General features: G+C 47.0%; 1 long non-coding RNA gene across 1 annotated transcript in view; it reads left to right on the top strand.

Moving 5' to 3' along the window:
• Window positions 1-1,855: 1,855 nt before the first annotated feature.
• LOC147912877 (uncharacterized) overlaps window positions 1,856-17,064 on the top strand; it is a 58,105-nt gene continuing 42,896 nt past the window's right edge. The window contains exons 1-2 of the long non-coding RNA XR_015549503.1: window positions 1,856-2,129; window positions 12,705-12,756. This is a non-coding gene — a long non-coding RNA (uncharacterized LOC147912877). The remainder of the gene's footprint in view (window positions 2,130-12,704; window positions 12,757-17,064) is intronic.

A 17,064-nucleotide genomic window follows, 5' to 3' on the forward strand; every position in this document is an offset into this window, starting at 1 on the left:
CCCGAGGTCTGTCCAGTCTACTGAGCTTCCCACCCCAAGCTCCTAGGCCATCCATGGAGGGGAGTATTACCCTCATGGGTCTCAGTTAAAAGTCTGGAGAGAATCTAGGAGGGCTGAACTCCCACCTGAGGGTCCAAGGGATTTGGCCCGGATTCTGAGGACTGAGAATTAGGACATCTGGCAGGCCATCTGAGTATTTCCCAGGGTGCTTTTCTGGGAGAGGCTGTTTGGAAAGCTAAATCGTATAGTTCCTGGGAGTCTGAGATGACCTGGGGGGCCAGAAGTCCTGGAGTTTCCTGATGTGGACTGTGGTGGCAAATCAAGGCTTTGTGGTAGGGACCAGGGATAGATACGGGGCAGAACCTGGAAGGTGATCTCTGCTTCCTTGGGTGCCCAGGGCACAGACTCTTTCTTCCCCCAGGACCTCTGGTGTGTCAGGCTGTCCCTCCTGGCCACTCTGGATGGGTGCGTGAGGGGAGGGCTTCACTCACCTGCCATGGGCACCGAGCTGGTGTGGGTCTTGTGCCTGTGCAGCTCCAGGAAGAGATGAGCCAAGAGAAGGCACCCAGGCGGAGGTCTCAGAAGAGCAGGGCTGTGTCCCACTGCATCAGCCCCGTCATACCCCGTCACCTTCTTGTCTGAGTCAGAGTGGTCCTCTGTCTCGCCACCTGTGGAGTGTATGTGGGGCGTTGAGTTGGTCTCTTCTCTTTTTGGGCCCCTTCTCAACACCCAGAACTTTAGGCATCTGTGTCCCTAGGGACCCAAGAATATCTGATGGCTTCGGCAGGAGTCTCAGATTCCTCTCCTCAGCCTCTCCTCCCTCAGACCCAGGAGCCAGGGCTGTAGCCCCTGTCGCTGCAGGACCCAGGCATCCAAGCACCCCCAGGACCCAGCTCTGTGGGTGTAGGCCTTACCAGCATAGGCGCTGACACACTTGGAGAGCATGCTGAGGGGCAACAGGGGGTCCATGAGGCTCAGAAGGCGTGAGGGAGAGGCAGTATACTGCAGCATTGTGGCTGGGTAGGTTGCCATGATGCCATCTGGCACCCGCACCCCATAGGCTGCAGCCCAAAGGGACACAGTGAAGCAGAGGTTCCTGCCTACACTGTCCCCTGAGAGGCATATCCCCTTACCTGTTGAGCCTGGTTTGGAGGGGGGCTTGGTCACACCTTGCAGGGAGGATCTTGAGCTCTGGGCCAGGAGCCCTGGGCTCTCAGAGGTGGGGCATGGGTGCCCCAAACCCAAGGTCTAGCCAACTAATTTTATAGACTGCTAAACTGAGGCAAGGATTTGGACCCATTTGAAGGACAGTGGTCAGAGGATCAGGCTGACTTAGGACATGGAGAGGCCTGGAGATCAGGAATCTCTGGTGAAGCTTGGGAGGGTGGAGCTTAGAAGCAAGGAGGACAGGCATGGGAAAGGAGAGACCAAGGGCCCATTTCAGGAGGGAGGGGCATCTGAGGCCTTGAGATGGAAGGCCAGGGATCAGGCTGACAGCACAGAAGGGCCACAGGCCCTGTGCCCTGAGGTGTGGCCCCATTGTGCTCTGTGATTCCCAAGATGTGGAAGTGGGAGGTCAGAGGAGCTGGAAGAATGGGCTGGAGCTGGGCCAGAGCAGGACAGCAGGGGGTGGAGAAAGAGGAGGAGGAAAGAAAAGGTCAGAGGAGAGGGAGAGGTGGAGGGGATGGAGCATCAGGGCTAAAGTGGGGGAGCAGGAGGCAGAAGGAGGAAGTGGTTGAGAGAGAAGGTGGAGTGAGCAGTGGGGCAGTGGGGGAAAGCGCTGAGGCAGAGATGGAGGAGTGGGATGGGTGGTGGGAGGCGAAAAGGTGGCAGAGGGCTGGGTGGTAGGAGATGGAAGGGGAGGCTGGTGTGCGACAATGAGGCTTGAGCCACTGGATGGCTCACTCCCCCTGCAGTAGGGGGTGAGGGCTGAAACAGGCTGGGGCAGGAACTGGGAGTGGGTGGCAATAAGAGGCTGGGTGGGGCTCTCCACGGAGAGGGTAGTGCTTGATGGCACAGCAGTAGGGGTAGAAGCACACCTGCAGCCCGCAGGGTAAGGGGCCCGCGGGGGCCAGAGAGCAGTCGATGGAGAGGATGGGGCCGCCCAGCTCCTGGGCCCAGCTCTTGAGGTAGGTCTCGCGGGATTTGGAGGTCTGGCCACGAAGCCGCCGCCGTGGATATGCACCACCAGGGACCGGGAGTGGGGTGCCTGCTGGGGACGTGGCCTCAGCTCCAGGCTCCGCGGACCCTCGGACTTCGCCAGGCCGCTGAGCATCTCACTGTTCTGGGGGATGAGGGAGAAGGAGGCGGGTGAGGCTCGGGCAGCATGACTGGACCTCACTCCACACTGTGGATGTGCTTGGAGAGACAGAAGGTAGGGCCCCATTTCCCGGTGGGACTCCATCAACTCTCCGCGGTGTCCGCGCGAGGGCCAATCCAGCCGCCAGGCCCCGCCCCGAGGGCCAGTCCTTGCTACACACCACCGCCGGGTCACCACACCACCCAATCCTGGGCTCGCTCCTCTCTGGGTCCCGCCCCCTGAGCAATCCGGGCCTCACTCCACCTCCGGGCCCCGCCCTCAACCGCTAGGGCCTACGGCCTGGCCCCGCCCACTCAAGGCATTAAAGGGCCTGCGACCAACGAAAATGCAGCACTGGAAACAGCGAAAAGCGTCCTTCTGGCAGGATTAGTAGGGAGTCTCGCTGTGTCACCCCAGCCGGGAAGCCTAGATGTTCTCACGTGTTGGCTCTCAGCCTCGCCTTCCCACTCACCTTCGCAGGAAGGGATTCCCTATAACGCGACTGCGCCCGCCCTCTGGAGGGGGCGTGGAGGGCGCCGCTGAGCCTCTGCTTGGGGGCAAGGGGTGGGGGAGAGGGAGGCCAAGTCCTGGGGCGATTCAAAGCCAGAGCGGGGCGCCAGCACTGGAGGCGTGGCTCTGCCTGGGAGCCATTGGAGGAGGAAGCCCCGCCTTCTCCCTGCCCCTGGTCTCCTAGTTCTATTGCTTTTTCTCAGGGTTCTTTTCCCTGCCCTCTTCCTCCCTCGAGAATGGAAGGGAGGGGAAGGAGAATGGTCGGCGCCAGCGCACTAGCCCCAAGCCCTGGGCCGGACGCAGGGAGGAACTGAGGTAGAGGGAGGGCGCGTGCCTGGGAAAAGGCGGGAAACAGAGGAGGCTGGAGGCTCGCGCATGCGCACACAGTCAACTGCCTCAGGCTCCTGAGGAGAGGCGGCCTCATGTGCCACGGCGCTGTGGTGAGGGTGTGCCCTGAGACTGGGTTCTGGAAGCCTAGAGAAACAGCTCTTTATCCTCAGCGCCGGAAAAAGCAGACCTGGGACCCTCTCTTTCCATCCCGACGCTCCTCCCTGCCCTCCCAAAGCAGGCGACCAGCCCAGAGAGACACCCGCTCCCGTCTTCTCCTCAGCCCCCTGGAGAGACGCCCAGCCCTTCCGGGAGGGACAGGCCTCGGGCGAGACCAGCGTTGCCGGCCTGCGGACTCAGCGGCCCTACAGCACCCGCAGCTTCTGGATTGGGCTGCACTGTTTTCCCTCAGGCCCTTTCAACAGGGACCCCTCATTCCGCGGATGAAACTCGGGCGCCTGCCCTCTGCATGGCGGGGCTTGTGAGTCTAGAGAAGCAGGGTCGGGGCCTGAGCGGAGCTGGAGCTGCACCCCGGGGCCCACTGCCTGCTTCTGAGGAGGAAGGGGGGAGTGCTGGCGGCCCGCGGAGTCTTGGGCCTGTCACCCTCCGCTTCCGCTCCCGCAACTCTCCATCCAGCGCCCACCTTGCCCGGGACTTTGGCGACTCCACAGCCGCTCTCCCAGGCTCCCCTTCCTGAGAACACCCCCAAAGCCATGAGGCCTGGCTGGCCTGGGACTCCCCTGAGGGGGCAGCCTGGCGGGGAGCAAGTGCCTTTCCTGGGAGCTCAGGATTGCACAGTCGGGATGGAACCCCCCGATGGTAAAGGTCCACGTCAGCCTGGTGTTGCTGGGGGCTGTGGCACTGTCTGCCACAGGGCTGTGCTGGGTGGTTTGGGGACGGGCGGATGAATACTGGCAGGAGGGCAGCTTCCCTGGTTTCCTGGCCCCTAGCCCAGAGCCCTTTCCCACTTCTCTGTGATTTCCCCCCGATCCTCCATGGGGGGCAGCCTAGTGCAGGGGAAGATGTCCGACCCTGGCTGGGATCCTGGCTTGGCTGCTCCTTAACTTCCTGGCCTCGGGCACAGCCTCTTCTTCTCTAGGTCTCAGCTTCCTCATCCATCAAATGGGGCTGGGGATCTTTGTCTGGCAGGACTAAGCTCACCCGAGCTAAATGACATACTGGAGGTCCTTAGTAACCCTGACTGAATGAATGACCGTCCCTGGGAGGCTCCTGGTCCCCCAGGCTCAGACTCACCTGTGTCCTGGTAGTGTCTGTGATTCTGGCTGGCTGTTCTTCCCGTGTGCTATTTCCCACCATGTCCTGACGTCACTCCATAACCAGGCTTGCCCTTGAAGGCCAGCTTCATTCCCTTGGCCACTGTCCCACCCGTCATGGCTGGTGATCGGTCCTTAGTGGAGACCTCCATCTGATTCTGAGTCCAGATCTGTGATCCACTCAAAACATGTCTTCCACTCTGAGGCCGGTCGCTATGAGGACTGCTGCTGCAGTTCTGATAGAAATCTGCACTCGGTCAAAGATCCGTGCTGGGATTTGGCTCCCTGGGCTGGAGCTGTTTGCTGGGCAGTAGAGTCTGACTGTCCTGGTCTCTCTTGGGACATAGATTCTGTCTGGGGAGGTGGTCCTTTTTGGGGCCCAAGTCTAGGCTGGGGTAGAGGTGTTGATCCGCCCTCTTGTTGAGCTAGAGATGGCTCCCCTGGGCCAGGTCCTGGCTGGGCTACAGGTCCCTCTCTCAAGTCTGGTTCCTGTTGACTTCTAGATTCTATTCCTGGCCCAGGTCTCTGCTGTGAGGCAGCTTCCTGTTGAGTGAAGGGCCCCCTTTGGGTGGGAGCTGATTGCTGTGGTGCAGGCTGCTGTTGAGTATTGAGTCTTAGATGCTGGCTGGGCTGTGGGGGCCTTTTCTGGCCCAGGCTCTGGCTGGGTGATTGGTGTCTGGTGTGGCTCAGGTTCCCAGTCAGGGCTAGATACTGACTCAGCACCTGGCTCCACTGTTGTTATTTCCCTTAAGGGAGATGTTGACCTCCTGGGCTTCATCCTTTTGACTCTCCTCCCCCTCGCCCCTTTTGTCACAGATCCTTCATTGATTTCTCATGATGGCACCTCCGTTTGGATTCCACTCCTTCATCATTACATCCCTGGTCTTCCTTTTTAAGGCAGTTGGCAAGTGGGCCAACCACTGCTGGCCCCCACTCCTGTGCCAAGTGATGCACTCTGTGCCTCCTGCTGTGGGAAGAGGGATTAGGAATAGGAGTGTTACCAGACACAAACAAAGGTTCTTTACCCACCACACAAGAGGGGCCATATAAAACTGGAACGCCAAGCTTATGGCAAGGAAAGGGTTTTTATTTCAGGTGATGTCAGCCGGGAGAAGAGAATGAGCCCTCAAATTCGTCCAGTCTCCCCAAAAGTTGGGAGGCAAGGGGTTTTAAAGGTTGTGAGGAGTGCAGCTGCTTGTAGGGAGGGGGAGCCTCTGGCTTTGCAGGTTGGCGCTTTCACACCAGCCTGCATTTGGCCTTGTGAGGCTGTTTGCAGGGAGCAGGATGGCAAGATAAAGGAATCCGCAGGTGGGTGTCCTTGGTTGTCTGTCTCTGTGGTGGAGGGTGGATTCTGGTGCCAGGAAGCTAAGGAGTTGGAGTCTGAGAAGCTTCAGCTTCCTGATAGTCTCTGGATATCAGTTTCCCTATAACAATCTTCAAGAACTGATAGTTAGCTAAAACTTCAGTATGAGTCCAGCATGAGGCCACCTGGGTTTTTAACAATTTTTAACTTCTATCTGCCTTGTGAAGTTCACCATACAAAGATTTAAAAAACTGATATTTACATATGAATGTAACTTAAAGAAGCAGGGAAAGGGCATGAGTGCTTTTGGTTTTAACCCCATATATGCTGGGTTTAAATGTAGGGGAACTGATAAAAGGGCTTGCATTAGGGGGAGGCTGTGTGCCCAGCACTCTCCTACCAGAGGGTAGGGGCTTGTCCTCTTGTGTCATAAATAGGAGCCTGCCCCACTCATCACTCAGTTAAAATGTTTTGTCTCCTAAGGCAAACATCCCAACTTAGTCCTCTGTTTCATTTGGGATGACAGAAGCCAGATTCTGGATGAGTGTTCCTTTTGTTTTCTCCCCTTCTGATGTTTGATGACAGGGTCCAAGGGGGAGGCAGTCTCTAAACTGTTGTAATAATCTTTTCTTCTTTATTCATTCTTTCAAATGGTGGCCAGTTTAGTTTCCTTATATTATTGCTTTGATCATTTCACTCTCATGTTAAAAAAAACATGAAGTCCTCCCATTTTTACAGCTTGAAGCCCTTTTCAGTGGCATTTGAGATCTTCCACACCATCTCTCTAGCCTTGACCTATGGTTCTGCATATATGTCCTCTCTACTACATTGGAAACTCACAGAGTACAATGACCATTAATGATGATGATGATGATAATCATAAATACTAAAGGCATTCTGTGTGCCAGGAAACTGTGCCATGTTGTTGTTGTCATTGTTTGTTTGTTTGTTTTTTAACCTATATTATCTTTTATAAGACCGTGTCTGATTCATTGCTATACCTGCTTTCTTTGCCCACCTAGATCTTACCCCAGAAAGGTTTGTTGAATGAGTGAAAGAATAAATAGTTGGGCAGTGGAGGGAGAGAGAGTGAGGGTGGTGTGGGGAGAATTGTGTGTAGAATCTGGGTAGGGTTTAGAGTGAAGAGGGTAAAGTGGATCATCTGGATTGAGTGTGAGTTGCCAGACCCCATTGGAAAGAAATGATTTGGACTATTTACATTTAAAAATATATGTTGACTTCTGTTTGATGCTTGCCTGTTTGTATTTTAGGTCAGTTGGGACCAACTAGGAAACTGTAGTTTCCCGGTTTCTTTCAGGTAATTAAGCTTAAGCCTGGGTAAGGGGAGGGCACAGGAAAAGACTGAGGAGAGAAGGCACTAGAGGGAGCAATAATCTTAGGGAAAATGCTTTTTGAGGCCACTGGAGTGGAGACAGGGAAGGGGACCTAGAGGTGGGAGAAGAGCGTCCTCTAGGTGTGCTCACTGCCTTCTTGACTGAGAATGTTTCATTGGGAGAGTGGGCTCTCAGAGCTCCTATAAAGGCAGAGCAAAGCTTGCTAGCTGACATTGTTTGAGAAATTTCTGGCAGCCTCTGGAGTGCTTGTTTGACTTCCTGTGGTGCCTTTGGTGCCCTAGGGTGAAAATAAAGGGGAGAGATTAGTGTTAAAAACATTTTAGAAATTTAATTTTTATGAGAGCTTTTAAAATATGAAAGTAAGACTCATTCAGTGGAAAAAAATTAAAATACATCCAGGAAAAAGGAACAGGACGTTCCCCCACCCCATTCCCCATTCCACTCCCCATTCCCCAGAGCTAACTACTGTTAATAGTTTGCTGCATAGTCTTCCATATATTTTTGTATGTAAACATAATTGTTTACTTTAAAAAACAAAAATGAGGTTATACTATATATATTGCTGTGCTCTGCACCTTTAACAAATCTTTCATTATTGCAAAATATTATACATCTACAGCAGTCCATAAAAACTCATATGTGAAGTTCAATAAATAGTTATAAAGCAGATATTCATGAAACGACTACCCAGGCCTAGAAATGGAATGTTGCCAGCCATCCCGCTCCTTTTCTGATCACTATCCTCCCTCTCCCCCTCACACAGGTAATCCTGACTCTTATAGTAAGCATTTAATTTTTTTCTTGATTTTTTTACCACCTACTTATGTATTCCTAAATAATTTAGTTAAATTTAGCCTGTTTTTGAACTTGACGTATATGAAATCATACTCTAGCTATTCTCTCATGTCTTGGTTTTTTTTTACTCAACATTATGTTTGTAAAATTCATTTACAATGTTAAGTGTTTGTTCATTCTCCTTGATATATAATATTCAAATGCACCACCATTTATTAATTCATTGCTCAGTTTTCAGTTTGGGGTAGTTATGGGCAATGCTGCTATGAAATTTTTGTACATGTCTCCTGGTATATATCAGCCTGCATTTCTTTTGAGTATATACCTCAAAATATATGAGTGGAATTTCTTGGTCACAAAGCTTAAACTTGAATAGATAACTGCCAGCATTTTTTCAAAGTGATTTACCAATTTACACTCCCATTAGCAGGATACGAGAGTTTCTCTGTTCTACTCTTTGCCAATATTTGGTACTGTCAGACTTTAAAATTTTTGCCGATATGATGATGTATAGTGATATCTGTTTGGTTTTAAATCGCATTTTCCCACTGACTGGTAAGGTTGAGTGCCATTGCATATGTTGGTTAGCTGTTTGGATTTCCTTGTCTCTGAAGTGCCTATTCAAGTCTTTTGACTATTTGTCTGTTGTGTTGTCTGCCTTCCTTTCATTGATCTGTAGGAATTCTTTCTATATTCTGAATATTAATCCTTTTTCAATTATATAAGTTTCAGATATCCTCTCCTACTTTTAGATTGTCATTTTATTCTTTTGATGACCAAAATTCGTAATTTCAGTGAAGTCAGATTTGTTAATCTTTTCTTTTATGGCTTTTACTTTTTGTATCTTATTTAGGAAATCCTTTCTTACCCCAAGGTCTTGAATATATTCTCCTATATTCCCTTATAAATTTATCTTTCAAATTTAGATCTTTAACCCACTTGAAATTTATTTTAGTGAAGTGTGTGAAGAAGGGGTCTGTATCTTTTTTTCACTGAATATGTTGTGACTATCTTTCTGATCAACACATAGTGATATACCTCATTATTTTTGACAACTGCACAATTGCCCAATTTGCTTTTGATGAACATTGTTTATTTCCATTTGTTTGTCAATACAAATACTGCTATAGTTAATATTCTTGTAGATATATCTTTGAGTATCCATGCAAGTATTCTATACTAAAAATTTCTTGAAGTGAGATTACTGGGTTAAAGGGTACACGCATTTAAATTTTTGATAGGTACTACCAAATTGTATTTTACTTCCATCAACAGTGATAGGGATCCTGATTTATCCCATTCTTGATAATATCATAATATGAATCAGTTTAACATTTGCCAATTTACTTTTTATATGACATTTAAAAACTGGTAGTCTAGGGAAGAATCAAATTCTGTTTGACGCTGACACTGGTGTCATCTTCAGAGATCAATGACCAGTTCCCCCACAGCCCCATCTCCCTGCACTTTGATAAACAATGGTGCTCTAAAATCTAAGAACGTGGTTAACCCTTTCTGATGTTAGGAGAATCGTGTCCTGCTTTTCTTCCTCTTCCTGTTTCCCCAGGAGTGGACATTGAGTAGAAAAGGCTGAGATGTGTGCTTCTCCTGGTCTTCATTTCACTTCTCTTGTCTATTCTCAACCCCTGCTTCATCCCTGGTTGATTCCACAGAGGGACTCTGGTTTAGGGAAGGCCATTCTTTTGAAACTTACTGGTTTTCTTCACATTGCCCTTGAAATGATCACAGGGACACTGCTTCTGTGGCAGCCCAGGCAGTGTCATGAGTTTTCTTTTAGGGGCTCTCAGGAACCAATCTGAAATAATGGGGTTATTGGTTAGACCGGAGGGTTAATATGTTTGAGAGTAGGGAGTAGGGCAGAGCTTTACTTGCCATCTTCCTTGCCTTCCTTTGTTGTTTCCTATTGCCGTGGGGTGGGGAAAAGGGGCAACACAGAGCAGTGGAGATACCCAGTTATATGAGCCCCAGGACTTCTGAGTTGTTTTGCCTGAGCTGTATTGGTAAGAATTTGGGGGCAGATTTGGAGGGGGCATCGGATATCATTAGGGGGACCAGAAAATGAGAAATAAGACCTAGGTGTCTGCCTTTTAGTGCCTGCTTTACCTCCGGTAAGCCATTTTTCCTCTCTGATTTCAGTCTCAGGTGTGAGTAAAATAAGATTGAGAATAAGATCCAGGAAGCTTTTGGAAGGCAGCTCTGAGTTCTTGGGGAAAAAGATCCGGGGGAGGGGGCGGCCGGAGATTCAGCCAGCTCTCCCCTGGACCTTGGAGGAGTCCAGCTCTTGCCTGAGACTCAGGAAGAAAACAAGCATTGGTGCTGCATGTGGTGGGCTGGTGGAGAGGGGAAGGGGTGAGGTCAGCTCAGATGACATCTGCACTGGTCTCAGAGGGACTCAAGGGAGAGTGTTGGGATCATGATGGTGCATTGCTGTTGTTGATGCTGAGTTAGTGGCCTTTGCACTCACATTCTTGGCCACCTGCCTGGAGCCACCTCCCAGAAGCCTGGTCTGGGCCCCTGTTGTCTCTGGCGACCCCTGTTGGAAGGAAACAGGTCACTTCTAGACACTGGGAAAGTTAGGGACCAACAGAAATGGTCCCCTAGCATTGTGCTACCTAGGTCACTGCAGTTCCATTTCTCTTCTGTTTTTGTTTTGAGATTTAGGGTATTTCAAGAGAGGAGTATTTTAAATGGATAAGGAATTGAGGTTTAAATCTGGCCTAAAGAAAAACTTAGCTGGAGGTAGGTGGAGACAATGGCTTCTGGATGGAAGAGAGGGCAAAAGGTGGGGGTCAATCAAGACCTCACCACCACCACTCCCCAACACACACATTAAAATCTTCATCACTTAAGGAATGAGAGCAAGGAGCAGATTATCCCATAAACTAGTCAGAGTCTTCACCTGACCTCCAAGTTTGCTGTATTTGAATTGATAATCCCAGTTCAAGTAAAAGAAGATGGTATTTACCTTTGTTCCTCTGGAACAAATCCATTTCTCTTCTGGCTTCTATTCAGGTCTGTCTTATCACCTGATGCTGTCTTATTCCCATTTTGTTGTACCTAAAATATTTTATGACAATCAAGGATGATGGTTTATAGACTTGAGAGTCTGGAGCTAGATCTGGGCCCAGATGATGCTTCCTCTGTAGAGTAGTTTCTGATATTTCCTGTCAGCCTTCACATGGTTCCTCATTGTATTTGAATGCAGCTGTGTTATTGCACAGTTATGGTTTGTTGTTTGAAATCTGTTGTGGACTGAATTATGTCCCTACAAAATTATGTTGATGCCCTAACACTCAGTACTTCGGAATCACTGTATTTGGTGAGAGAGCCTTTAAAGAGGTGATTGAGTTAAAATGAGGCTGTTAGCGGGCTGGCTCAGTGGTGTAGTGGTTAAGTTCGTGCACTCTGCTTCGGCAGCCTGGGGTTCACGAGTTCGGATCCCGGGTGCGCACCAGTATACCACTTGTCAAGCCATGTTGTGGTGGCATCCCATGTAAAATAGAGGAAGATGGGCATGGATGTTAGCCCAGGGCCAATCTTCCTTGGCAAAAAAGAGGAGGATTGGCAACAGATGTTATCTCAGGGCTGATCTTCCTCACATACACACACAAAAATGAGGCTGTTATGGTGGGCCCTGACCTTATCTGACTGGAGTCCTTATAAGAAGAAGAGATTTGGACACACAAAGAAATGCCAGGGACGCCAGGGATGTATGTGCACACACGAAAAATCCTTTGTGAGACTATAGCAAGAAGGTGGCCATCTGCAAGCCAAGGAGAGAGGCCTCAGAAGAAACCAAATGGCCAACACCTTGATCTTGGACTTTTGGCCTCCACAACTGTGAGAAAATAAATTTCTGTTCTTTAAGCCACCCAGTCTGTGGTATTCTGTTATAGCAGCGCTGGCAAGCTAAAAATATTTCTGCCTCATTAGACACTGAACCAGTGGCTCAGTAGTCATTCAGCTACGTGGTTCCTGACCCATGGTAGGTACTTGGTAAATCTTTGTTCAGTAAGCGGACGGACAAGTTGTCTAGAGAGGGCCCTCATAGTTTGTCTGGTCCAATCCCAGTCTCCTATTTCCCGGACTCGTGCCCTGTCTGCACAAATGGAGGGCGTTGCATCATTTCCCTGAGTGCTAGTTTCCAAATGTTCTCATGTGCCGTTTTGAGTGCTGTTAACGTAATTTAAACAGGCATACATAGCCTCTGCCATCCCAACTGTTCTAATAGTTTACTCTCACCTGACCTCTTCTAGTTCCAGAGGAAAGCTGTAGAATATTAGAGCCAGAAGGAATCTTGGAGATTATTTAGTTGAATTCCTTCACTGAGAAGTTTTTTTTCGTTCTAAATGTAATCTAATGATTTTAGGGAAAATTTGGAAAATACAAATAAAGAAATCTTTACTCTTACCAGCTGTTGGTATTTTGACCTATTTCCTGCATATGATTTTCTGTACATGGTGATAATCATGGCACGTGAACAAATTTCTTTTTGTTCACTTTATAAGCATATTGCTATGTGACCTTCATAACATTTTTCATGACTGCATAACACTCCCAACAAGTATATGTGCTCCACATTATTTAACTATTCTCCCATTGCCGAATATTTAGATTGTTTTATTTTTGGATATTGATAAATTTCTTTGTGCTTATAACTGTTTTCCAAATGTTGGATTAATTGTCTTGGGCAAGATTCCCAAAGTGGAATTAATGGGTCAAGAGTTAAGAACAGCTTTATGTTTCTTGATATCATTACAAAATTGCTTTTAAAAGGGTTGTGCCAATTAACTAATTCACAATCTCTTTTTTTTTTTCAGATGAGGAAACTGAGGCCCAGACAGAGTAAATGAAATGCCCAAGTTCACAAAGGTAATGGTGACACATCTGGAGCTAAAACCCAGGTCCAAGATTCTTAGTCTGTTTTTCTTTCTGCAGCTCTGATAACCCTAGTTTCATGGTGTAACTGACAATGAAGCTGCACGTTACTACAGTCTAATGTCTCCCAGCCCTCGGACATTAAGGACCACCTTTATGATTTTTACGATAGCTTGTACCACTTCTACTATTATTTACTTAATACTTTTTCTTTAAATTTAATTTACTAAACAGCCTATCTTATGCAATATTATCTGTGAGATTAGGGGTTTGATATATGGTTATATTTTTTTCTAACATGCATTCAAATAAACATATAACTATTAAAGTAAAAGCTAATTTGTGTTCTACCTAAAATCAAATTTGGAAAGTACTGAAACGGTGGAATAAGCATGGACTTTCTATCCAGACAGACTTGGGCTCAACTACTTGTTCTGTCACTTAACTCTGTAGTCTTGGACAAGTCACTTAGCTTCTTTGGTCTTTGGTTCTCTGATTTATAAAATGAGGGTAATAGTATCCACTTTGCAGAGTTAGGAGTAAATGAGCTACTGTGAGTGCCCTGGTGCTCGGTGCCCAAGTAAGTATTCAGTACATGATGGTTTTTGTGGTTATTTTGCAGACTTCTAGTTTTTTCCCCAAGAAAGGGTCTATGCTGGAATGTTAGGCTTCTTGCTTTCTGCTGACTTGTATGTGTAAAGAAGTTCGATCCACTTATTAGGACTTGTGGTAGATCTATCATTGTTTTGACTTCCCAGTTCCTCTACATATTAGCTTTGTGATTTTGGACAAGTTGCTTAACCTTTCTATGCCTCATTTACCTGATTTGTAAAACAGGGCTAATGTAGCGCGTTAGTGTGTGTACACATACATCTGTTTCCTAGCTCTGTCCACTAGAGGGCCTAGACGCAATAGCACCTAGTAGCAATGGGCAATACCTAGTGTTATGGTTTGTGAATACCATTGTCCCATGAAAGGAACCAGGGTTGCTTGGAGAAATGTCTGATTCCAGGGCTGGGGCAGTAAATTTTGTACAAGATGAGCCTGGAACTTCTTGTGGTGTCAGAAAGTCAGGAACTGCTATGCAAGTGATATGTCAAAGTGACACAGAAGCCAACTTGGAGGAGCTCTCACTGGCCAATTTTGAGACAATATGGGCAGCATAATAAATAATGATAGTAATGGATAATCATCCACAAATATTTATGAACCTTTACTTCTATAAATAAATAATTGAATAAATAAATGGGAGAGAAGGAAGAACTTTTTCTTATATTAGAATCCCAATTAATAAATATAGAAGGAATAATGGAAATAGAAAATCACCATTTGGCTAATACCATAGTAATACTTGTTGTAGGCAAGAATCATCAACGGACTTCATTTTTTTTGTTTTATTTTTTTTGAGGAAGATTGGCCTTGAGCTAACATCTGTTGCCAATCTTCCTCATTTTCTTTTTTCTCCCCAAAGCCCCAGTACATAGTTGCATATCCTAGTTGTTGGTTCTTCTAGTTCCTCTATGTGGGATGCCACCTCAGCATGGCTTGATGAGCGGTGAGTAGGTCTGCGCCCAGGATCTGAGCTGGCAAACCCCAGGCCACCGAAGCGGAATGTGTGCACTTAACTGCTGTGCCACCGGGTTGGCCCCCATCAATGGACTTTAAAAATCAATGGGCAAAAATACGATGAGAGGAAACAGGCTATTTGCATAGTCTCAGAATATCTCTCCACGAGATACTTGTTAGTTACCATGGGAAAAATAGTAACTTTGCAGTAGAGAAACCTGGCAGACAGCACCTTAACCAAGCGTTCAAAGTTAACATCACTGGTAATGAGAGTTATTGATCTCATGAGCCTTCTGATAAGGCACCAAGAAGGCACACATCACTTCTGTGCTATTTTTGCCAAAAATTCATAGTCTGAACTTAATCATGAGGAAACATCAGACAAACCCAAACTGAAGGACATTCTACAAAATAACTGACCAGTTCTCTTCAAAAGTGTCAATGTAATGAAAGACAAGGAAGGCTGAGAAACTACCCTAGATTGGAGGAGACCAAGGAGACATAGCTTTATTCAGTGTAGGATCCTGGATTGAATTCTGGACCAGAAAAAGGACATTAATGGGATGATTAGCAAAATTTGAATACTTGTACATTAGTTAATAGTATTATACCAGTACTAATTTCCTGGTTTTGATAATCGTATTATGGTCGTGTAAGATGTTATTTGAAAAAAACTAAATGAAGTATATGTTGGAACTCTGATTATATTACAACATTTTTTAAGTCTGTAAAATGAAAAGTTAAAAATTGAAAAATACATTAGATTTCTGTGAGGACAGAATGAGGTAATACGGGTGAAGTGCTTAGAACAGTGCCTGCCACATAGGATAGCGTAACACGTCATCTTTTATTATAAGATATTGTATAATTAATAAGTAATATTATAAGTAAGGAGTAATCTCTTATTATAAGTGATTTATTTCCTAACATTCTCACATATTGTCATCTATTTTTTCCCCTCTCTCCTGGGAAAAGCATATTGAGCAATATATAGTTATTTTAAGAGATGAAGTAGATCAAATTTTAGTTTTTGGGAGTAGATGGGGGTGTCATTTCCTCTAGCCAGACTTAGTGGATGTTGCAAGAATTGAACAGGCACCTGGGATCCCATGTGGTTTGCAATCGCGCCACCTGGCAGCATGGCGAGCTTTCCCCAGTCCATTGTCCTTGTGCTCTAGGAGCTGCTGAGAAATGCTACTCAGTCTGTTTATTTAAGCCCTACTAGGTGCACATTATAGACCATTTAATCTTTACAACAATTCTGTGTGCTAAGTGGTATTTTATTCATCTTAAGATGATAAAACTGAGGCTCCAAATGTTAAGCAGCTTCTCCAGGGCTGCAGAGTAAGAGGTAGAGGCCAGATTTGGATCTCAGTTCCCCTCATTTCAAGGCTGAGTCTAACAGTTTAGATAAATCTGAACGTGTAGCCAAGTTTGAGAACTATTGATATAAGGCAGTGGTTGTCAACAGCGGAGCGGTTTCCCCCTCCAGGGGACATTTGGCGATGTCTGGAGGTATTTTTGGCTCTCCTAACGGGTGGAGGGTGGGGCACGGAGAGGCTGCTATTGGCATCCCGTGAGTAGAGGCCATGCAGACGCTGCTAAACGTCTTGCAATGCACAGAACAGCACTCAACAGCAAAGAGTTATCCAGCCCGAAAAGTCAATAGAGCTGCTATCAATCCTGGGTATAGAGTTTTCCAAGGGCAACATTTTGAACTTAGAAACCTGAGGATATATTCTTTCACTTAGCAAATTTTACTGTGTGCTGTGCTGGATAATGTGAGGGATATGGAAACCATACACCAGATTGTGCCACCAAGGAGATTACAGTGTAGAAGGGCAGGGGGTGGAGGTAGGAGGGGCACAGCAAAGCCTTCAGTATAAGGTATGGAAGTACCTTCAGATTATGGTAAGTGCAGAGAGAGAGTCAAGTTAGGGCTAAGCACTTCTACACGAGGGAGAGCTCACATTTGGTTGTGGGAGGAATCAAGGGAGGCTGTGGAGAGGAGGTGGCTTTGAGCTGGGTGTGTGAACAAAGTAGAGCTGGTGGGAAAACACAAGACCTGTTCAGGCAAGAGCCAACAGTCTGGTTTAGGTGAAGCATAGAGCATTGGTTAGTGAGTGGAGGAGGTGGACTGGAAAGGCAGAATGTGGTTAGAGCTTTGAATCCAGGCTGAGGACTCTAGCCTTGGTGTCTGTCATGGTGATGGAAAAGCTTTCCTTTCTGGAAAAGTGGTCTAGACCCTAGGGCTCTGGGGCCCAGCAGCTTCCAGAGAGCTCTTCTCTACAAGGGAGGGGAGGTTTGATATTGAGTTGGAGTATGGTGAACCTCTGATTTTAAGCACTGAATTAATGCTGAGGATGTAATAAAGCTATTTCACCTCAAAGTAGCCCTTGAGGAGATGGTTCTGTCAAGTACCATACATACATGGGGATGAGCTCTCTTCTGCTTGGTTGTTCTGCTAAGGGCTGGGCCACTTGAGCTGTACTGAAACTGGAGCCCATTGGGAACCGCTAACCAAAGGTCAACTTCCCAAAAGGTGAGCTGTTACAACTGAGCTTAGTATGGCTAAAGCTTCAAATATGGAAAACTAGGATTTTTCTAGTTCTTACTTAATCATTAAATAGCATTAAAAATTGTGGGTGGCATGCTGGTGACCTATAAGGAATAAAAGCAAGGACTTCCTTATCTTCTAGGAAGGTATGATTGCTTTCAACAGCTTTACACCACCAC

This window comes from Ceratotherium simum, chromosome 33, assembly GCF_057802395.1.
Source record: "Ceratotherium simum simum isolate JZ-2026a chromosome 33, ASM5780239v1, whole genome shotgun sequence".
Lineage (NCBI taxonomy): Eukaryota > Metazoa > Chordata > Mammalia > Perissodactyla > Rhinocerotidae > Ceratotherium > Ceratotherium simum.